Below are 24,104 nucleotides of genomic sequence, written 5' to 3'. Positions count from 1 at the left end.
GAGCGTGCTGGGGCTTTTTAAGATGTGGCCAAACCCTACTCAGGCAGCAAAGCATTCTGGGGTGGAATCTCCCAGTCAGACTCTACGAATGATAGTTCACAGCAAGGAATGCTGGGAAATGGAGTAGGCGTATACATAAGCTCCTTTCTCCTACAAATAGGAGAGATCGGCAGTTGCTGTGGGAGCTTGCTAGTGACTACATGCTTGGTTGCCTTCACTGCTGTAGCACCTCCTTACATCCAGTCGTGGCATTGAAGGACTCCTCGGCTTTATCTCCCTGGTGGCCACCACCTTACCCTGTGATGGCTTGTCAGATCTCATTAATATTCAGGCCAGTCGCCTTCGGGGGTAACCAGAAGTCCAATTAAACAGTCAAACTCAACATCCCGTAACAAATCCTGCTTCTGCCTCTCTCGGGCTGTTCATGCTGCTTCCTGCAGTGTCTTCTCAGGGTTTCCCATGTTGCTGTCCCTCCTGGGGTCTCCAGCAGCCTCTCTCAGGGATCTCCCTGCTACCGACAAACCTACCTCAGGGCCTCCCACAAGAACCTGTCCTTCTGTCTATGGTTCCCTTCAGCCTGCCTTTCACCAAGCCCTTCCCAGAGACAGGGTGCTCCTCTCTGCAGTTCTTCTAACCCTCGACAGAGCTCACAGGTCTCTTTACGTAGTCCTCTCTCTGATCCCCCTCAGCCAGGGTGAGTCCTTAGAATTAAGTCCCCATCACAGCTGGCTGGGGGAATAGCTCTAGTTACAGGTCAGGCTGAGCCTGGCTTGCCTTAAAAGGCCAAACAGACTGTGACACTAGGTAAGATCTGCAGTGGGGCTGCAAGCTGAGAGGGAGCCTGGAGGGGGTGGGTAGGAGGCAGGAAAGGCAGGACAGAGAATAGAGAATCCCAGGGAGGGAGTTAGGATTGCCTGCACCAAGCAGTGATGGTTCACTCTGGGAGCAGGTGGAGGAAGAGGCCCTGGTCAAGAAGATGAAGAGGTATTTGGAGAACGGGACCAGACATTCATTTATTTTCTTTGGGCACAAGGCCGGAGCATCCAGCAGGGAATGGGGTCTTCAGAACCAAAGAAAAATTCTTATTATTGCCAAATTTCCTGGGCTGGGATGGAACACAACATTCTCCAACCAGTTCCAATCCGCTGATTAAAACACTAGACTGGGACACTGATCTTAGTTCAGTTCCCACCTTTGCCACATAATCCCTGTATGTCCTTGGGCAAACCGCTGTGTGCCTCAATTCCCCATCTGTAAACTGGAGATTATAATTATTCCCTTTTGCTGCCCCCTCTCCTGTCTGTTTAGATGGCAATCTCTTTCAGGGTAGGGAATGCTACATGTCGATATACCACCTAGCACAGTGGGGTCCTGATCTCAGACGTGGTTTCTAGTTGCTACAGCAGTACAACTAATAAAAATTAGACAATGAAGAGAAAATGTTTTCCTCTTATCACAGTCCATTATGTCCCATAAGATACTTATCACTTGCTAACCTGACAGCTAGAAGTGGAGAATCAAGATAAAAAATAGAATATCTGAACTCCAGTTTGTCATGTGACTGGATCATTTCTGCTCTGGGGCCTTTCTCCTCACTCTATTCAAGCATAACTCCTGTTGACATCAATGGATTTTTTTTTTCAATTAGAGGTGAGAGAAGACTCTCACAAGACTGCAGTTCTATGACCTTTCCCTTCCTTGTCCATCAACTGCTGAGTAAGCGTGACCTTGTTTTCATTAGAAGAACACCTTGTGAGTGAATGCAGGATGTTGGATAGAAACAGTGGTAGGTAGGGCAAGGATTTCTTAGGCAGACTGTGATCCTAGTTTCAACTCCAGAGAGGTAACTGTTCAATATTGTACAACTAGAACCTGCAATTTTAATTAGAGAGAGGCCAATGAGTTTGTACACAATATACACCAAACCTTTGTCTCAAATTCAAACCAAACCTTTTCTGAGGTTCAAAAGAATTCAGTTAATTACTTGTTTTATTGCTAGACGTCTCCATGTGTCCAGTTCCAGCTAGGAGGCTGGAAAAGAAAGGGAGCCTTGGAAGCTGAAATGCCATGAGAAACACCTGTTCTCGAGAAACTCCTAGTCCAGTTTTGCAACTTCAAGAGATTTGGATAATTCAGAACATCTACCAGACTTTTGAGTGCATAAATATATGCAATGAAACCCTCAAACACTGTACGTTTGCTTTTACTAGTGGCGATATACTATGCGTTGTGACAATACTGTTCAGTGAAACTTTTCTCTTGTCTGGAGCATTGGATGTTGGAGCTGGATCTCAATGCAGATTGTAACATCTGAAATACTGGTACTGATTATCCTCTCACTCACACCAGCTAGACTCTATTGCCTTTCAATGAGTAACTCCTGCAGGTGGAATTCCATTGACTAACAGTGAGTTCCTGTGGGGAAAAAAAAACTACTTTCCTGAAGGACTGGAGATGTTTGCGTTTTCACTATTACATGCTGGAGTTTGTCCTTGATATGGGATATAAGAATGAAATTCATCTTGTTGCAGAAGAAGAGCTGGTTGGGTCTTGTGTGGGAATTGAACTCAGGACCTCTAGAGTTAAAAGCACAAGCAGCTCCTGCCTGAACTAACAAGCCAGATTGCTAAAATATCTAAGTATGTGATCTAGCCACTAGAGGGGGACAGAGCCACTCTCAGAGGGAGTTAGCCACTTAGTTTTCCTGTTGATTGTAAATTAAGGCAGTGGTTCTTCAACCATTGCCCACAATGAGTAATACTTACTCATGGGCATTCCTCAGGGTGAGAAAGGGGTGCACAACTGATCCCCTACGTTTTTTGTTTATTTTGCCAAAAGGATCCAGATGCTTTTTTTTGCCATAAGCATCTCTAAAGTAAATATGATGATATCTCTGTGTGCGTATGCCTCTGCGTCTCCGTATCTACATCTGTGTCTGCATGTGTGTGTGCCCGTGTGTTTGTCTTGACTGAATGAATCACTCTACCTGCTGCAGTGTAAAACAGCAAACATTAGTAAAACTGATAATAAGCCTAGTGGTGGTGATTCAACCAAAGCAAGCACATCTGTCACTGAGGAACAGGCTGCCAGGTTTTTCATCAAGGGAAATACAATTGAATAATAATGTAGTAAAGGTAAAGCAGCTTCAGCGGAGCTTTCTGCCAAATGAAACCAAGCAATGAATAAATAGATAGATAAATAAAAGTGATATAAATACAAAACCGAACACCCTCCCTGCCGCCCCCAAATACAAATCCCCTAATAATGGGCAGGGGGTGGCTTGCCTGGAGCCTGAGCTCCTCATTCAGATGGTGGGGAGAGCGAATAGTGGGGACGGGGGGAGAGCAGCCAGGCTGCCAGCAAGACCCCAGTTCTGGGAACACGAAATCTTCTCCGTGCCAATAACAGAATAAGAAATTGGATGGGAGGGGGAAGTGCTTTCATCAAATGTGTAGGGCCTGATTCTCCAGTGCCATCTGGTCACTTTGCAATGCTCTGGCAGGGAAAAGCAGCCATAATCCTGTCTGAAATGGGTCAGACAGAGCCTCGCTCGCTTATGTAAGAAAATCCTCTGGGCTCTCTCTCCGGGGTGTATCTGGGGAAGGAGGAGCCTGAATGAGGTGGCCCTAATCTCCAGCGAGCTCTGGCTGCTGCAATCGATCCTTCAGGCCATTTGCAACCAATATAAGATATAGCAGCCCAGCTTGCACCACAGACAGGGCTGGTGCCTGCTGGCCTCTTGACCCGAGTATCCACACAACGGGCTTAAAGGCACCTTCGCCGTCCCCCTCTTCTTCCATCTTCTCATGCCGTCTGGGCCATAATGTTTAACAATCGCCCCAGAGCTGGAATTCATCTCATAAATGACACCAGAGGGGCCCTTCAGAGCTAGAAATAATCTATTTTAGGGGATTGTACAGACTACGCATACAATAAAAGATCCACAGCAGAGCCGCAGCTGGCCTGGGTCAACTGACTCGGGCTCACAGGGCTCAGAGTTTCAGTGTAGAGGTTTGGGTTTGGGCTGGGGCCATGGCTCTGAAATCCCGCAAGGTGGGGTGGGTGTCAGAGCCCAGACTCCAGCTCGAGACCCAGTGTTTTCATTGCAATTTTTTAGCACCGCAGCTTACGCCTTGCACGCCCGAGTCAGCTGACCCGGGCTCTGACCCTCGGTGCTGCTGGGGTTTTCGTACAGGGTAAATGTACCCTAGATGTCTCAGCAGTGTGGTGCCGTTATAGGAAGCCCTTAACTTTAGAGGTGAAATCCTGTCCCTATTGAAGTCAATGGCAAAAATCCCTTTGACTTCAGCAGAGGCAGGAATTCACCTCTAGGCCATTGGTTCAACTCTTGCTCACACGAGCTGAAGACCATGTAGAAACAGGAGTCTCAGTCCACATCATAAAGCCAGTCCCACCACAGATAGCTAGGGTGACCAGACAGCAAGTGTGAAAAATCGGGACGGGGGTGGGGGATAATAGGAACCTATATAAGAAAAAGACTCAAAAATCAGGACTGCCCCTATAAAATTGGGACATCTGGTCACCCTACAGTTAGCCCTACCTGGGAGCTTTGTTTGAGGAGAGAGAAACCAAAGATCGAATGGGGCCCAGAATCGGAACCAACACTTCACTCTTCAGATTGGTCCCTTCAGGCCGGTCTTGGGAAAGTCTGTCTAATACCCTCCCCCACGGGCCATTAGTAGAGTGTGAATCTGGGATTTTCAGCACCAGAACACAGCCCCCCCCCCCCAACTCAAGCTGAACAACTTCAAGGCTGGGCCCCAGACCCATTGAGGTCAGTGGAAAGGACTCCCAGACTTCAGTGGGTTTTGGATCAGGCTTGGAATCAAGCAGAACCAATCCTTTCTGGACCGGCCACAGTTTACAAGTATGTTATAACTTGCATTGCCCTTTCCCACCAAGGCTGTGGGGCTGGTTCTCATTTCACCAAGGGCTCGTTGTATAAAGAGCCCTTCATGGGGGGCATACATGTAAGTGACTCCCACTTTCAAGCCTTCCCTTTTTGCTGCCAGCGTGTAAACAAAATCAGATCCCATCGGTCTCTAAGGCTGTAATTCCAGCACCTTCTCTTAACCCTGAAAAACAGACACTAAGTGCAAACAGTCTATATATTTTTCTCTCTGTGTGTGAGCTGTTCTGTTGGGTGAATGCTTTTGGTACATCACGTCTATTACTTCGCACAAACCTCTCTTTCCCTTGCACACTGGGCGGCTTTCTTCTCCTCTCTTCTGTTTTGTTCCCATTTGATTTACTTTTACCAGAGGGGCAGAAAAACACCTTTTAAGCATTCATGTTTAGCATTCGCTTGGCTTTTGAAACGGCTGCCGGGCTAGAGATAAAACACACACACACACACATAAATGTTCAGACCCCTTCTGGCTGGAGCGGGGAGGGTGAAATAAACCTTTAGAATATTTGCAGTTGAGCCGGATTTGCAAAAGCGGCCCCACGAAACCAGAACGGCAACAGTTCTGCCAGGTTGAAAAGAAGCCCTCCTGGAAATTTCATTTTAAAACACACCTTGCCACTGCCTCTACTGAGCATATAAACAACTCCCGCAAGCAGCTTACAGGGCTACCAGAGCAGGCCAGCTGACCCCCTTCCCTCCCTCCCCACCCCCGCATCCTCGCAGCAGCAAGATCAATACATTCTGCCCAGATTATCAAACATGCTGCAAATATTCAGGCTGATAAATAGCCTTAGATGGAAATGGAAGACAATAAAGCTTGCATTGTTAGCACAGCAAATGCTTTTTAATTTCCCCCAAACAGAATGATAAATGACACCCAGTGGTAAGGACGTGGCGTGTGTGTATGTGCGGGGGAGTGATTTGACTGGGGCGTGCTGGATTGAAACTTTTGCTGATCAAAAGAAAATGAGTGACCAGGCATAAAGGTGAAGAAAGGACTAAAAGGAAAAGCCAGACCAGACTGTGGGGATGTCACAGCTCTGGGTGCACCTGCCGGGTGCTCACTGTTTATATTTACACATTACTGTGCGTTATCATTTCATACACACATACATTATCTTTTACAGCCCCCATTAAATCTGCAGGTAGTAAACCTCTCAGCAGTGCTTTGATTCCAAGGTGCTGCATTCCTCTTCTGCCACAAGCACATCCCTTACCCCCTTTCCCACATCTGTCATGGTTACAAACGCTGGCCCCCATGTTTTGACCAGTCCGGTCACACCCATCTACTGTTTTATAAAAACAATAATAATAAGAAGAAGAAGGGGAGGTTAGAAACGGTTCATTGATAGTTGCTAGGGAGCTGTGGGATGCAGAGGAATGGTAGGGAATGTAGAATTGGCAATGCTGAATAAGGTCATTGGTACCTCATGTCTGGTATCCTGCCTCCAGCCACGGCCTCTATCTGATGCTTCAGAGGAAAGTGAAAATAAACCTATAATGTACCTAAGCCAGCTGGGTGATGCCATACTTGGGATGGGAAGATTTTTCTCTGGTAATATCCCTCCAGGAATCACAGTCCTAGGAATCACAGTACCCCCCTGATACTTGAGTCCTAGGAAAGTGATCTTCAGGCAAAAGTGGGCACTATATCCACTCTGAGAGTGGCTGCACCACGTAGTGAAGTGCCCTTCCCACCAACAGTGACTTGCTCCTGTTACAAATATAGAGCTGCTGGGAAGCGAGGTTTTGGCCCGATGAAAAATTATGACAAAAACAAATTTTGTTTTCATTGTTTTGACTAAGTTTCTCTTCAAATATTGTGGGTCCATATCAAAAAAACAAAACCCTGAAAATGATTTTTTTCACTTTTTTTTTTTGCAACAATGTCCATGTTCCAAAGCCATATGCCATCAAAAACTGTTTCAATGGTAAATGTTTCACCCACCCTCGTTACAAATGGCAAATTCATTAAGAGTTGTGAAAATGGGCACAGGGCCGAGAGAGGGGTAGTCATGCAAAAATATAAGAAAAGTTGTGGTTTTCTCCTACAATTCTGCCCTAGGGGAATTTTGTGAATTTGAAAGATTCTGGATTACTAGCTTTGGAGACAAAAGTCCTGTCTGTTTATTATCTAATTCATGACACAGCAATCACCACAGTATCTAGGATACAGCGCTGTGCAAAATTTTCAGCCCTACCTGCTAAGGTGCTTAATCTTTAACTGTAGAGACCATATCCAGGGGAAAGTAGGTATTTCAGATTCCACATACCACTTGCAGTCCTCAGCTTCTGTTCTGTGACAGCATATCTACTGGCAACAGGGTTATGACTCACTAGCTTATTTCACAGAGTAGCAAATATACTTCAAACCACTCTTTGTCACTGCAAACCTGGCCTGGATTTGAACCAGGAATGCTACAAGATAGAGGGAGAGGCCAACTAGGAATAAAGGTCTTGCCTCTGCTTCTAGATCGTAGAAGCCAGTGTGGAAACATTTGCAAGCTCATATTTCTGCTGTAGGACATATTGCTGCTCAGTGGAGCTTCTGGACCATTGGTCCTGCCCATCTAGTTTGCAGGTGCAAAGACCTGACTGCAAACCACCTGGGAAATAAATGTAAAAACATAGTCCTGCTTGCATATTGACATTTGCAAGCACATTTGAACATCTATTTTTCTCATGCATGCTCATAGCATCTGTGTAAACAAATCCCTGATTCATGCACACATATTTGGCAAGTGCCCATGCAAAAGTGGCCTGCTCTTATGATTTCATCGGAAGCCTTGTGACTTGAAGTTTTTCTTAAAGCCCCGGCTCCTGGAGCCCTGTGATTAGCTGAGAATCTCAGCTTCCATTTGAAATAGGGTGCCCAGATGTTCCAATTTTATAGGGACAGTCCCATTATTTGGGGCTTTTTCTTATATAGGTACCATTTATCCTCCACCCCCATCCTGATTTTTCACACTATCTGGTAACCCTAATTTGAAAAGTTAAAATAGTAAAGTTTCTAGCCTTCATGATTACAGGGAAAAGCTTGAAAAATGTGACTCTTAAAAGCAAAAAAGTCAGAGGGCAAATTAGAAGGAGCCAACATTTATTATTTTGTTAAATCCCATGATTTGGGGGCGCCTGTATCATGATTTTTTAATGCTTTGGGTTGGTGATTCTTCAGAATGCATCTGTGATTGTGGGCTTAGATCACAAGTCTTGCTTTGGGCCAGATTTTGTTCTGTTGTCATGCAAAGTGGTACCTTGCTCCATCAATGGCCTCATTGAAATTGATTACTGGTGAAGTATGCTACTACTCAGCGGGAGTGAGCTTATCAGAATCAGGCCCTGTCTGAAATCAGGCTGCCTGGTGTTTTTCCATACAGTTGTAGCACTGTATCCGAACAGCACTGGGACTGTGCAATTGTGCCTTACATGCCCTTAGTGCATTTTAAATATTAAGGCACGTAATAAAAATATGTATAAGTAAAGAGAACACCCATAAATAAAGCACATACATAACTCAGTAAGTGAATTAATTATTATTTCATTACTAGAGGCCTTTTTCTCTGACAGAGTAACTGAGGGAAGTATTCTCCTGACTTTGCTACTGGTTACTAAATTCTACCACCCATCTCTTGCAGGTCAGACCCATTTTTTTGACTAATACTTTCTGGCATTAATTTCATGTATGTGGAAGTGAGTCTTTCTTTGACTGAGGGCCTTTCAGGCTGTGTATTCAGCATGTGCACAAACTCAAGGACGTACGTCTTTCTGCATCTTAGCCAGCTGAGTAACGTAAGCTCAGCTCGTTGACACATGCACAGTTCGCGCCTACAAAGCACAGCAGCAGGTAAGGTCCTTGCTCTTTCCCAGGAAATCCTGATAAGCTTTTGTGCTGTGTGGTTATTCTTAGAGGTGGATGGCTTGCATTTTTCTCTGTCACTGTGTAATGCAATACACTGTCTGACAAGTTGCCGTAAAAACGGAGCATTGAAAATAACGGCCGACTTTTGCAATGCTCCAGTCAGAGGAGCAAATCCAGTTGAAGACGTTGTTTTGACAGCAAGAGCAGCAGTCTCTAAATATAATTTATATAATGAAGACAGGCGTAGAGGAAGGTTGGTCTTGTGGTTAAGAAGCTGAATGACAATTCAGATGAGGTAGGGTCAGTCCTTGGTTCTGCCCTGTGTGACTTTGGGCAAGTCAGTTTATCACTCTGTGCCTCAGTTCTGTTTCTGTAAACAAGGCATAAAGATCCTTCCTTTCTTCCAAGCTTTGTCTGGCTTGTCTATTTCGATTGCAAGTTATTGGGGGCAGGGAATGTCTATTGCCCTGTGTATGTGCAGTGCCTAGCATAACAGGGTTCCAATCCCCCATGGAACATCAAGGCACAAGTTTAAACAAACAACAATGATAATTACATATACATATTACTGTCCACGCACACGCACCCCGTAGCCTCATCCCGTCCTTTATGTTTGCAGAAGGACAACAATTGAATTTCTATCAATCTCTAATTTATTGAACAGGTTATTCCAGAATACTCATCTGAACAGAACATCTGAAATACAGCTGGTCAGAAAATGGAGTTGAGTTCCAGGAAAAATTAACATTTCAAGTGTTTAGTCCCACTCAGAAAGAAAAGCCAAAGTTCCAACATTTCCTGTGGAATGAAAATTCCCAGAAAATGTCAGTTCAGAACTATTGAAATATAGGTGTTGTATTGTTTCATTCTGATATGTCGAAATATTATAACATAACATATTAAGTATAATATTTAACATTCAATATAATTTTGCACCTGAATATATTAAACTAATATTCCCTGGAATATGAAAGTCAAAATGAAATTATTCAAAACAGAAAAGTTGAAAAAAACATTTTTTACATTATCAAAATGTTTCAACGTTACTGAAACAAAATGAGAAAGTCAAAACCAATTCCCTCCGACTTTTTCCCATTGAAAATTTCATTGAAATCAACACATTCATGTGAAATGTTTAGATTTCCAACAGAAAACTCTTCTGTCGGAAATGTTTTGACCTGCTGTACTCTGGTACTGGCTACTGTCCAAGACTGGATACTGGATCATTGGCCTGACATTTCCCCATTAATTTCAATGAGAGCAAGATCAGGCCTTGATGAACCACAGTTCCGATCCAATACAGCAATTCCTATAACTCAATAAGAAGAATGCTATGTTTTGTGGCAGATGGAGAATCAGAAAACTTCTCTCCAACAGCATTCCATTTCTACTGTCTCGTTGCCCCCAGTTCAAATCCTGGCAGGATCATAGTACTCGCTTATCTTTCTGAAGAAGATGAACTGACTGCCATGTTAATGCAGTGTCTTTGGCTCTCTCGGATGTTCCCGTGCCCATGTTAAGGCACAAGAACCAGTCTCTTCCATTCCCCTCTGTCATTTGCTGCTGCTTCCATGTGCCGTATGGGGTCTCCTCCCTGCTAAGGGTTCTTCACCTTTCTCTTGGCTGCCCTCATTTCTTCACACCAGTTGGTTTCCACTTGGCAGCGTCTGTGTGTTGGATCCTGGAGTACCTGCCCCAGATAGGTCCAATGCTTCCTTCTGATTCTCGTGGAAATGAGCTGTTGGTGGGCGATTTCTTGGATCTCTTCACTGGTGATGACTAGGGACCTGTGTTTGTCATGGAGGTCGTGGAAGTCATGCCCCAGGGCCAGCCACACCAGCCGCTGCTTGAAGCCAGAGCGGCCCCTGTCAGAGGACCCCAGCGACAGTCCCTGTGAGCAGCTGATGTCGGCGGCCCGCAGCAGCGGTCCTGGGGCGGCTGGAACAGTTGCTGCCCAGCAGCTGGAGCCGTTGCCCCCCGAGCAGTATTTTAAATGTATCTGGAATTTTTTTTAAGTATAATTAAAGGAAATTTTGAAACAAAAAGCTGTTTCAAACTGAAAAATCCAAACATTCTATTGCAAAAATGGTGAAACTGGCTGTTTTGATATTTGTTTAGAATTTTCTTAAAGGTTTAATTCAAACCGAAAAATTTGGTGAAATCAACACATATTCGAGAAATATTTTGGTGTAGCCAAATCTGAATGTTTCACCAAAAAAAAGTTTTGTATGAAAAAAGTTCACTCCGCTCTCCCCATAACTGTTCTTATGTAATACGCGGTGTGTGGCTGCCAGCCTCCGTCCAATACTGTGTGTGTGTGTGAGGATCCTTTAGGATGAAAGGTATTATAGAAATGTGAGACTGTTGCAGCCAGAGTGCCATCTATTGTAAAGGCTGCCAGTATATCTATTATAAACCTTGGTTTTTCAGCTCTCACAACCGTGTGTAACCCCCAGGTGACCTGCTGGAAGTTGTATCCCCCTGGGTGATCTGTTTGAACTGCATTCTCTCATCCCTTTACTACTGGAGCTCTGCTTGTGAGGGCAATCTTCCTGCCTGGTAGAATCAGCTCACCTCCACAAATCTGGGCACATCCATGTGTGCCCTGGTTAGCTGTAATGTCTATGCATAGGGCCCTATAGGGTGACCAGATGAGAGGGAGAAAATATCGGGACACCTGGGGAGGTGGGTCCGCCAGGAGAGCAAAAAGAAAAAAAAAGTCGAGTGCTGCTGGCAGAGCAGCAATAAATAAATACATAAATAAATAAAAAAGGCGAGTGCTGCCAGCAGAATGAAATATCGGGACAAATTGCATCCCGACCATAGATCGGTCGGGACATGGGACAAAGACCTAAATATTGTGACGGTCCTGATTTTATCGGGACGTCTGGTCACCCTAGGGCCCTACCAAATTCACAGCACGAAAAACGCATCACGGACCTTGAAATCTGGTCTCCCCCCACGAAATCTGGACTTTTGTGTGCTTTTACACAATATTATACATATTTCACGGGGGAGACCAGCATTTCTCAAAAGGGAGTTACAGGGGGTCACAAGGTTATTTTAGGGGGGTCATGATATTGCCACCCTTACTTTTGCACTGCCTTCAGAGCTGGGCGGCTGCAGAGCGACGGCTATTGGCTGGGCACCCAGCTCTGAACCCAGTATCCCACCAGCAGCCGTGCAGAAGTAAGCGTGGCAATACCATACCACGTGATCCTTTCAGAGGTGGGTGGCCAGAGCATGGCAGCTGCTGATTGAGGGCACAGTTCTGCAAGCAGCAGCAGAGAAGTAAGGGTGGCAATACCATACAGTGCCATCCTTATTTCTGTGCTGCTGCTGGCGTCGACTCTGCCTTCAGATCTGGGCTCCTGGCCAGCAGCCACCACTTTCCAGCTGCGCAGCTCTGAAGGCAGCGCCACTGCCAGCAGCAGCGCAGAAGTAAGAGTAGCTGTACTGCAAACCCTCCCCCCCCACAACTCCTTTTTGGGTCAGGATCCCTACAATTACAACACCATGACATTTCCGATTTAAATAGCTAAAGTGATGACAGATATTATTTTTTACAATACTCTGACCAGTGAAATTGACCAAAATGGACCATGAATTTGGTACAGCCCTTTCTATGCAGAATAGCTCTGGAATACCTCTCCGGGTTGTGTATATGATGTGTGCGCTCACTGTGATGTGCTCATCGGATGCTTGTTTCATATGTTTGAAAATCACCAGTATTCCAGGAACAGGCTTTAGATCACAAGGCAGAGCCTTTGGTAGGGAGGGGCCAAGCAGGGCAGCCTGGAGCAATGGAAAGGGAGAGCTAATAACACAGTAAATATCATAATGTCACTATATAAATCCACGGTACACCCACCCCTTGAATACTGCGTGCAGCCCTAGTTACCCCATCTAAAAAAAAAAGAAAAAAGAAAGAAAGAAAAAAAAAGACAGATTATAGTAGGAAATGGTACAAAGAAAGACAACAGAAATGATTAGGCATATGGAACAGCTATGTGAAGAGAGATTCAAAAGACTGGGACTGCTCAGCTTGGAAAAGAGACGTCTAAGGCGGGATATGATAGAGATCTATAAAATCATGACTGGTGTGGAGAAAGTGAATAAGGAAGTGTTATTTACTCCTTCTCCTAACACAAGTGCCAGGGGTCACCCAATGAAATTAACAGACAGCAGGTTTAAAACCAAGGAAGTGCTTCTTCATACAATGCAGTCAAGCCGTGGAACTCTTTGCCAGGGGATGTTGTGAAGGCCAAAACCATAATGTTGTTTAAAAAAAGGATTTGATAAGTTCATGGAGGATAGGTCCATCAATGGCTATTAGGCAAGATGGTGAGGGATGCAATCCCTAAACCTCTGACTGCCAGATGCTGGGACTGGATGACAGGGAATGAATCACTCAATTTCCCTGTTCTATTCAGTCTCTCTGAAGCACCTGGCAGTGGCCACTGTCTAAATACAGGCTACTGGGCTAGATAGACTATTGGTCTGACCCAATATTGCCATTCTCATGTTCTTATGTGTCTGTATCCAAAGTCCATTGAGGTCAATGTGAGTCTTTCAACTGACTTCAGTGGAGTTTGAATCCGGGACTAGGGTTATTGATTAGAAATCAACATGGCACATGTCAGAACATCTGGGTTGGACTGTAACCAGAACCTGGAGATACCCAGTGCAGAAAGGCAAAGGCTTGGCAATATGCACACTTCCAGGCCCTGGATAAACAAGAGGACAATACTAATTTCTTTCCCCTCTCTTCTCTGAAGGACCATGCCTGGAAAAGTTCCTGTCAGGCAAGGACTTACTATTCCAGGCTTATCACAGGTGGACACATACTGTACTAAGTGAAATCACTGAGGCTTTACTGCAGGGACAGATTTTTAATAGGTCACTGCTGTCATGGGGCAGCACCACAGGACAGGAGCTAAGCAGATGCCATTTTACACCTGATCAGTTACTGTTTATAAAGCACTTGGAGGATGCAGAGCACTTTATCAGGGCTAAGCTGGGGTAGTGAAAACCACCAAGAGGCTCTGTTAGCTGTTAGCTTGCCTAGGTAATTAGACTTGCTCACTGATCCAGCAATACCTGTTACTCTGTCCTGCCATGGCATATGCAGAAATGTAGGTCCATTTTGCCCCCTACATCATCAGAAAGTACAATGGTATCACCTCAAAGCAGAGGGCACATATCACACAAAGCTGGAAGGCAGACAATTAATATCTGGAGTTGCACAATAGGCCAGTTTCATCCCTGAGGAAACTCCACAGGGTTCAGTGGAGTTAGCCAAAGATGACCTTGGCTCATGTTTAGGGATACCTGTGGTTTGATTGTGTGGGTTGAAGAGGGAGAGGGTTGGTGGGAGAAAGGAACCACTTCCAGTGCATGGTCAAAGATTATTTGTATTACAGTGGCCTCAGCAGGGGCGGCTCTAACAATTTCGCTGCCCCAAGCACGGCGGTACGGTGCAGGGGGCACGCTGGCGGTCGCCGGTCCCGCGGCTCTGGTGGACCTCCTGCAGACGTGCCTGCGGAGGGTCCGCTGGTCCCGCGGCTCCGGTGGAGCATCCGCAGGCATGCCTGCGGGAGGTCCACCGGAGCCATCTGCCACCCTCCCAGCGACCGGCAGAGCGCCCCCCGCGGCATGCCGCCCCAAGCACGTGCTTGGCACGTTGGGGTCTGGAGCCGGCCCTGGGCCTCAGCTAAGCTCAGGGCCCCACTGCGCTAGGCACTGTACAAATACGGAGAGAACTCAGTCATGGCCACAAAATGCTCACAGTCTAAATAGGCAACAGAGACAAAGGGCAGAAGGGGAAACAGAAGCGACTTCCCCAAGGAATAAAACCCCAGTCTTCCAACTCCCACGCCCATGCCCTATCCACCATTCCCTGCCATTCCCAAAGTACTTGAAGCCCAAAGTCATTCCATACAGAGACTTCCTTCGTCAAGGGGAAACAGTCCAGCGTGAAGCAACCCAAAAGGCAGATCAAAAGAACTAATTCAATTTTTCCCTGTCTCCCCAATGTGTGTCCTACCATTGCCTCCCTCTACCTAGTTTCACCCTACGGCGTAGCTATCCTCAAGCAGCCCACCCCATCGTTGGCAGGTGCTGTATGGGAAGCATGATGGACAGAGGATATATGTATTTTAGTTTGAATTTCTGTTCACATTTTTTTCCACAGTGGTACTCGGGGGACAGAGCCTGCACTGGAATGAAGCAGAGCCAGCACCGATTTGGTTTTCAGTGGCTGTGCAAACGCATGTCACCCTTGCACAAATTAGGGGATGTAGATGGGAAACAACCAGTGGAACGGTATAAGATAAAAGTTCCCTTGCCCCATTACACCCCCTCTGCCTTCTGCCCACTTGGGGTTGAACTGCATCCATTTTGCAGATTCCCTGGACACGAACTTGGTGAAGCTTGAACTACTAAAGCCACTTCCATTCCTTTGTTGACCATCCTGGTAGCGTTTGAGCTCCCACTGCTGAATTTGGTGTACAGCCTTCAAAAGGAGGTGCTGGTCTCACATGTGGCTCTCTGGTGCTTTCCCTCTCTCCGCTTCCTCCCAAACACTCATCTCCTCATCCCTGGTGGCTGAATGTTGGCCTGTGCTCCTCTGAGCCATGCGGAGGCTGCCATTTTATAATGATCATTGCGCCCTGCCACTGACCTCCCATTGGCACCTTTTACATGGGCTGTGTTTGGCTAGTGGTCTCTGGCACACTCCCAGCTATGTCATTTGGGGGTTGATAAGAGGGCCCTCCTGTGTGGTACTGTAACCCACCCTTACTTAGGGCGGCTTGTCCCCTACATGGCTGGACCACGGAGCTTGCTAGAGCCTTGAGCTACGAGCTGGACCTTTTGTTTCAGGCAGGAGAGGCTCTTTCATTTAGAACAAGAGGCCCTAGGGTTGAATCCTTGTTGCCAATGACCCGCCCGGGGGGGATGGTGTACACGTTCTACTGAACCCCTGCGTGCCTAGGGTAACAGGTGCGCCGGGGCGGCTGAGCGGGTCCTTAGCGCACACCCATGGACAGGTCCCAAAAGGTGTGGCTGGTCCTATAGTGCAGCGGTTCTCAAACTTTAGCAACCCGAGGACCCCATTTTGATTTTAATGGTTTCACGGACCACCAAGCCGGCTTCTAATTTCCCCCGGGGTGCTCACACCCCACTCAGCCCCCAGCTCCACCCCCTCTCCACCCTAAGGCCCCACCCTGCCGCACCTCTTCTCGTCCCCACTCCACCCCTTCTCTTCCCCACCTCTATCCGCCCCCTCCCAGCGCCTCCTGCACGCTGCTGAACAGCTGTTCCCGGGTGTGCAGGAGGCACTGGGAGGAAGGGGGAGGAGTTGATCAGTGGGGCCGGTGGCCCCGGACATGACTCGCAGATCTCCTGGAAAACCCTCGCAGACCCCCAGGGGTCTGCCGACCCCAGTTGGAGAACTACCGCTATAGTGGGACGATGCTTGACTCAAACGTAATTCTGAGAGGAAGTTCAGGGTGTGCCTGTGTATCTAATCTTTTTGCATCTGGACCAGAAGGTAACAGCAGCAGCTGGCAAGGAGCTGTCTCTGAACCCTCCCCCACTAACAGATGCGTCTCTTCTGCTTAACAAACTGGTGCCCGCATCATTATCCCAGTGATGGGGCGTGCACGTGCGAGCCCAACAAGAAATAGACCGTGAGGTCATGTAACAACATTTACGTGCAGACAAGGGCAATTGGGCACCACAAAACAAAAAGAGAGGGCTAGACAGAAAAGAAGGAGCGAGATAGAGGAAACGAGAACGCTGGAAATGAATGCCCCTCCCATCTCAGTGTCCCCATGGTGATATGAAAAGTCATTAAACACCTCAACAGGCCTGCACACTAGAGTAAACAGGGCCATCTAATAGGACAAAGGCTCTGGCACCTTATCTATTGCCTCTCTCTGGATTCACGGAACCGGCAAAGGTTATACATGTGCAAGGTGTCCTCCTGTGCTTTTAATATTCTCCTATCAGCAAGATAAAATGTTTCTAGCTCCTTTCCTTGAGATTTTCTCATTGGGGAGAGAGAGAGAGAAAAAAAGTAACTTACTGCGGCCGCACCTAGAATTTCAAAGGCAGGGTTTTTTCTGCTTGAGAAGCCTGGTTTCCAAACTAGTGGTGTGAGTGAGTGTTCTTGCCCTGCAAAAAGCCAACCAAGGAGGAGCAGGAAACACCAGGCAAATGGAGAGTGGACTTGAGTTCTCCTCATCAGAAATGTACAAAGCACCCTGCGAACAGGGGCTGAGGGGAAAAAAAGGATTTTACAAACAAAAGGTGTTTCTGCTTAGATTAGGAAAAGCGGCAATGTGCCATCATTTTTATTAATCATGTTTATGACAGTAATGCCAACAGCCCAATCTAGAACGGGGGCCCATTGTGCTAGGAGCTGTACAAACACAGATAGGAGACTGCCCCATGCCCTAAAGAGATTGCAATCTAAACAGACAAGACAGGCCCAGGATGAGGGCTAGAATACAGTGGTGTTTTATTTAAATAGAGGAGAAGGGAGCTAACGTGGCCCAGGGATCTATTGATTTTACATTAGCAGGAGTCCGAGGGCTTGGTTCTCAGTTACGTTAATGTCCCTTTACACTGCACTGAATGAGAAGTGCAATCTAAATCCACTTTCAGATCTCGCTATATCACCAGAGCAGTGTGATGAGAACTGTAAGTGAGAATTCAGGACTGAATTCTTCAGCAGCAGTCGGATAGGGACAACTCTTAGTCAATTGGGAGTTGAAGATCATGGCATTTCTCAATGGAAAGCACTATTGTCTGGTGGTTAGAGCTGGGGGCTGAGTTTAGGACCGCCAGAGCCTTGTTCCTGATTCTGCCGTGGGCTTGCTTGTGTGGCATAAGGCAAGTCCCTTAACATCTCTGCGCCTCAGGAATATTTACCCTTCACTGAAAATCACTGAGATTTATAGATGAAAAACGCTATGTAAGTGCCAAGTGTTACTATTATTCTCTCTAAATAAACGGTGGGGAAGGACAACTCAGTGGTTTGAGCATTGGCCTGCTGAATCCAGGGTTGAGTTCAATCCTTGAGGGGGGCCATTTAGGGATGGGGGGGGAAACAAAACTGTCAGGGAAAGTACTTGGTCCTGCTGTGAAGGCAATGGACTGGACTCAATGACCTTTCAAGGTCCCTTCCAGTTCCATGAGATCAGTATATCTCCATATACTTTTTTTTTATTTCAATAAAGTCTTATTGACCTGTGATCTTGCTGTTCTAATAATTCAGGCACTCTTAATATTCCCAGTCCTTGGCTAGTTGTTTCCCCCGGGAATATTATTTTGTCCTCCATTACCACCTGTCATCTAAAATATCTCAAAGAGCTCTACAGTCATCGATTACCTGAGCTTTAGCACAAGCCCACAAGGAAAATGTTGTTCTAGACATTATCCCCATTTTGTAAATGGGTCAACTGAAGCACATGAATGACTTGCCCAAGGTCAATAAGCAAGTCAAAGTCAGAGAGAGAATAGATCCCAGGAGTCTTGATTCTTAATCTCTTTCTTTAACCAGTAGGTAGTATTCCTGGGGAGACCTGGATTCTAATGCCACACCAGATTTACAAGGGGCTCCTTCCATTTCCTCCTGCAACAGTTTTCCTCCAGACATTGACTGGATCAAATTCCAGTTGTTGTTTTCCCTGTGCTCACCTGGGACAATTGTTCCTCCTAATCATCATCCCTTACAATAGCTGGACTGAAAATCAAACAGGGTTCCTGGTGGCAGCATTTCTGGAATACAGATACCAAATACCAGGAATACGGATACCAATTCATTCTATATGTTGCACAACGACACCCTTCCAACAGATGGTTACAAGAAAAGCTAATTTAAGATATTTAGGAGAGGAAGGGATGATTTCCTTTTGAAGCAGGGCCCTTCCGGGTATCAGATTATGGACATTTTAGATCCATGTGGAGATGCTGCTACCAAAGGTATCAGTTCCCCCATTTCTTTCCCCGTGTGTGGACGTGGAATTGATGCTATGTCCAGCATGACCAGCTATTGAGCAGATTACTTCTTTGGACAATGCCAAGGCTACCAGCTGTTTATAAGCATGACTGTTCAACACACCTGAGCGTCACTACCCTGGGGAATAAAAAGACCTACCAAGGTGGATGTGACCGAATGTGGGTCTCTTGCTCTACTATGTGCAGTGCTGCTTTTAAGCTGTTGTGCCAGCCTGGGAAAAAAGAGTTTTTTTCCGTGGAAGTGAAGTGCCTCTGCCCTCGGTTCTTTGCAACTGTCCCTTTGCTGCCCAGAAAGCTGACTCTGAGCGAGTTCCGCTTCCCTTCCCTCCCAAGGACATCAGAGGCTTAGAAGACGTTGATGGTCCTTGACCAGCAGCATTAAGACACTAAATTACACTGACATGGCCCATAAATCGCCAAATGAGGGAGGCCCAGACAGTGGTGTGGCGTGAGCTGAATGTACTGAGAAGGACTGCGAGGTCCTTCCTTTGTCAAGGGGTTCAAGCTGCAAAGCTCAGCTTATGGCGAACATAGAAGACATTACCCCTTGCACCAACGGGTCCCTGTGGGGGCAGGGAAAGGCTCCATCATGCCTGTTCTTCCACTGCTAGAAAAGTATTACAGCAGCATGAGGGTTGGAATATTTATTCCAGTATCACTGGGATTCTGGCCACTATTACATAATGTCTGTGGTTAAAGGAAAGGTCTGTGTGAAAATAGACTTGGAGGGAAAAAATAGATATTGTCTTATAAAAAACAATATTAACATTTGTTTATGAAAACAGGCAGGAAGATTAGATACATAGATAGATACATAGATATTGTTATGTATTCTCCTACTTATTACTATTAATTTAGATTTAATTTAGATTTATAAATAAAATAAAATAAAACTAAATAAAACTAAATAAAACAAAAGGGGCACCTATCCAAGGCTGTAGGTACCCCAGAGAAAATTTTCTAGCTGTCTGTAGAATAATGAGTGGAACTGGGGAAAGATAGGCAGGTTCAGGGAGGACTTATTCATGTGTTGCACTAGAGGCTTTGAAATGCAAGAGATGGCTGCCATCTTGGCAGACAAACTGGGGCATGAATGGGAACTCTGGAGCTAAACACATGAACTGCTACAGCTTCAGCTAAGACTCCAAGCATCTTTGGGGCTGTAACAGACTCATATTTTCTATGGATTGGCACAGAAAGTGTGAGAGACAGGGGTCTTGTGGAAAAAAATATTATATGATAGATTATCAGAGATCTGTATCCTAATGCATATATACAAGGAAGCTGAATTAAGGCTGCAAAAAGAGAGAGGGGAGTAAACTGAAAAAACGGCAATCCTATCTTGTGGCATCATATGGACCCCCACATAGGTCATCAGCAGGGTTGGAACCTTTAGATCCACCGCACAGACCTCTGCCTTTTGAGTTAACAGAGTAAACTTATAGCAGTAGTAGGTTGTCATCTTCTGTGTGGACCAGCACTAGAAGGGGGTGAGACATTTTGCCAGTGGGTTTCTCTTGTATTTGATGACCACTGAGGAATGGTGAGACTCAGGAATCTTGGGTTCCAGTCCAGACTCTGGACAGGTATGTGCTCTAGCGGTCACATCGTCTGCCTGTTTCCTCCAAGCTTAAACCATTCTGCTATGTCCCTATCCCATTCTTATCCAGTCTCAGTTTTTCCTGCCCAGTCTCTTTGCTCATCCAGTGTCATTTCTACCCCACACCCTGACTTCTTGTCAGATCTCCATGTGCTCAGTGAGCACAGAATATATGGAAATTTTAGTCCTAAACTCAAAAGAAGTATCTATTGAGCATGTGCAAACTGAGGTTTCTCAAAGGTTTATAACTTGGCCAAATGTGGGTGGATTTCCACCAGAATAATAAAAGGCACTTCTCTGACACAAAGGCCACCTCACCCCACCCCCACCCCCCCACCAAATTCCAAAGTTCTTGCTCCAAAGCACGCAGGAGCTAGAGTTTCTCAAAGACAATTCTCACCAGATTTTTTTTTTATATTGCAAAACAAGTTATTTTTCCCTAGGCTCATCCTCAGAAATGGCTGAACTATTCTGGTCAAGACTTTCCAAAAAACAATCTTCTGCCTCAAGACACTCAACATGGAAAAGTTCAGCCCAAATGGTTAAAGTCTGACAGTGTAAGCAACTGAAAACAGGGTCTTATAATGGCAAGTTTTGGACAACTTTAACAACAGGTGATGCTACCAGCTCTGCCTATAATATGAAACTTATCTAAAACTAATGTGCGAATCCATGTATCCCTGAAGTCTTCATTATGGTTAACTATAATTGATTTCAAAGGAACTACATCAAATTACATCAGGGATGTGTCCCCACCTAGTTCCTGCAGTTCTAGCTCTGCTATCGTCTTGCTGTTTTACAGGGGACAAGTCATTGAGCCTCTCGGTGCCTCAGTTTACCCATATTTTCCCACCTTGTGGGGTGTCATGAGAATTACTGGTGACAAACTGCCCTTTGTACCTTTGAAAATCTCCCCCTTAATTTATATCTGCAAAATTATTTTACTTTATTAGATGACAATATTAATTGGCTTCTTTTTGTTGTATAAGCCAGCTGTGTTTCAAGAACTCTTCAAGGAATTGTGGACTGTTTTTTTTTTAAAGAGTTCAGCAATTTAAAACAAAAAAAAACATTTTCAAACTATCTAGAAAGAAAGAAAGAAAGAAAGTCCCAACATCACATGTCCGCTCTATAAAATATCAGGGTCTGTTGTCATTTTGTCTTAGAATGTGATATTACCTGAGGATTCCGCTAGCCCACAGGTAAGAGGCATTTATTACCTGGCATATGGCTAGGAGAGTTTTTTTTGTTTTGTTTTTTGTTTGTTTGTTTAATACTGGTGATGGTAGGAGGTGGGTGCAATTCACAATTAATTGTGCTCAGCAGTTCAATAATAATTCAGATTATACCAATGATACACAATAGTTCACTGTTCCTGCGGCTGTCTGCCAATGAGTCAGGTAGCTGGAAACAAAGCATTTACCTTTGAGACATCTACGCACTGTCTCATCTAACTAGAGCAATGGTTCTCAAATATATTTGATTGCAGCCCTTCTTTGTGTCTGAAGTAGTTTACGCCCTCTCCCCTGCCACACAAGTACATATACCAATAAAAAACAAAACATGCAACTCTTGCTAAATATTAAAAACAGTAAGTCACTGATTCAAACAGAGCCATTTGAGAATATATAAATGTCATTTTTAAGGGAGACGGCTTACAGCATTGCCACTTACCTCTGTGCTGCTGGCAGCAGCACTGCCTTTAGAGCTGGGCACCCGGCCAGCCACCGCCGCTCTCCAGCCGCCCAGCTCTGCTGGCAGTGGCGTTACCAGCAGCAGCACAGAAGTAAGGGTGGCATGGAATATACAACAGTTTTAACACATCTGTGAAATTCGCTCTCTATGCCCTGACCAACCTGCGAAAAAGTGTGTGATTTCTCTGCAATTGTCTGGAGGAATCAGCTTTGCTAGTTATTCATTGCTGTGGCTAAAATATGTGCAGTAAGTTTTTTTTTCCCAAAGCTTCGCATGAGCCCCCAGAATACATTTTGCACCTGCCCAAGGGGGCATGGCCCCTGGTTTGAAAAGCTCTGAACTAGAGGATACTCTGACTTGTAGCCCTCCAAAGACCTAGTCGTATGTGCCTAGTCCAAACTGCGTGCATCTCGTTTTTACTTTTAATAAGAGAAGCACCTAGAACAGGATTGGGACCTCCACAGAACTTGGTTCTGTAAAGACATGTGCTCAGGACAGTCCTTGCAATGAAGAATTTGAGATCAAAGCAGACAAGACAAAAAAAGGGTGTTAGGTGTGAAATGGATGCAACATACAAACAGAGTGATCATAGCCCTCAAATTGCTTGTCTCCTCAGAGTCTGACAATTTACAACTTGTGTGTGTGTGTGTGTGTGTGTGTGTGTGTGTGTGTGTGTGTGTGTGTGTGTGTGTGTGTGTGTGTAATTCAGGTGCTCCCTGTGCCTCACGTGTAGGGACTTTCGTTTCACAGTACTCAAAATCAAACAGATTTCCCCCACAAACTCATAGTGAGAAAAAGAGACGGTGTCCAAGTAGCTGATAGGTGATAGAGTCTGTCATCATTTACTCTGTGTACTGTGCGTGAGGTGGAAAAATGCAGACTCGATGATTTCAGCAAAAAGTACCAACACAGCAAGAAAGGCAGGCAGACAGATTGCTTGGATAGACTCCTTTTTAGTAACAAGATCTATAGCAGCACAGATTTTCTGTTTGTTGTGAGGTTTTCAAAGGAATGCATTTTTGCTACAGATTAAGTAAAATAGGCATGTTTTGCTTTCTCTAACTCTCTCTTCCCACTAGCTAAGAAGGTCGCTTATACCAGGGAGGAGGAATAAGCTTACTTTTATGCGCCAAATTGCAGAAAGCAGCTTTCAATTTAGAAACAGCTGCTAGTAACTTCTCAAGACCTGTGTGGGCAGAGGATTTTGCAACAGCAGTATGGAACTGGGTGTTGTGGTTATAACAGGGGCCTGGGGCTGAAGATTCCCATTGATTTCTATGGGGTTTGGACCAGGCCCCGCATCCTCCTCCTCTTTCCTGTACACTTGTGGAGCTTGCATCACAGGAATTCACGTGGTGGATGAGGGCTGAACGCTTTGTGTGAAATTTCAATGCTGTTCCTCAGTCTATAATCCCATCACTGCATTCAGCTCCAACTCCAGCCCCCTCGTCTCCTGCTCCTGACAGCTCAGAATCTCTTCTTTTCCTTTTGCATTCCCACCACACGGAACACAATGCATTGCTCGGCGAGCAAATTAGTTCTTGTTAATTGATGGGAACACTGCCACTGGTAATATTGACAGCGTTACCTCTCCCAATAGTCCACAGACAGCTCCACTGTCCACAGGGTGTAGTTCCCCATTTGCAGACTCCTATGGATATTTGCCATAGGTCAGAGCAGAATGTTCCATCTCTCAGGACCATGGACAACTCCTTTGATCCAAAGTCTTCCCTCGGCAGCTCCTCTTATTTTTAATCTCCTGGACACAGCTCCTTCTAGACAAGGTGTCTCACACAGATTCTCTACAGAGCATCCCCTGTTAAAGGCAAGACCATATCCTACATATTAGGGAAATTTCCTTTGATAAAAGATGATCACGAGCAAGTCAGGTGTCATACTTGCTAACTAATTTGTGGATAGAATACTGCTCTAAGGAAACTACTTTTTGCTGATTTTCTAAACATATGGGAAGCCTTCTTTGCCAATAGTTATTC

Source organism: Mauremys reevesii, linkage group 19 (genome assembly GCF_016161935.1).
Source record: "Mauremys reevesii isolate NIE-2019 linkage group 19, ASM1616193v1, whole genome shotgun sequence".
NCBI lineage: Eukaryota > Metazoa > Chordata > Testudines > Geoemydidae > Mauremys > Mauremys reevesii.
The sequence above is the reverse complement of the archived record's forward strand: the minus strand, read 5'-3'. Positions refer to the sequence as shown.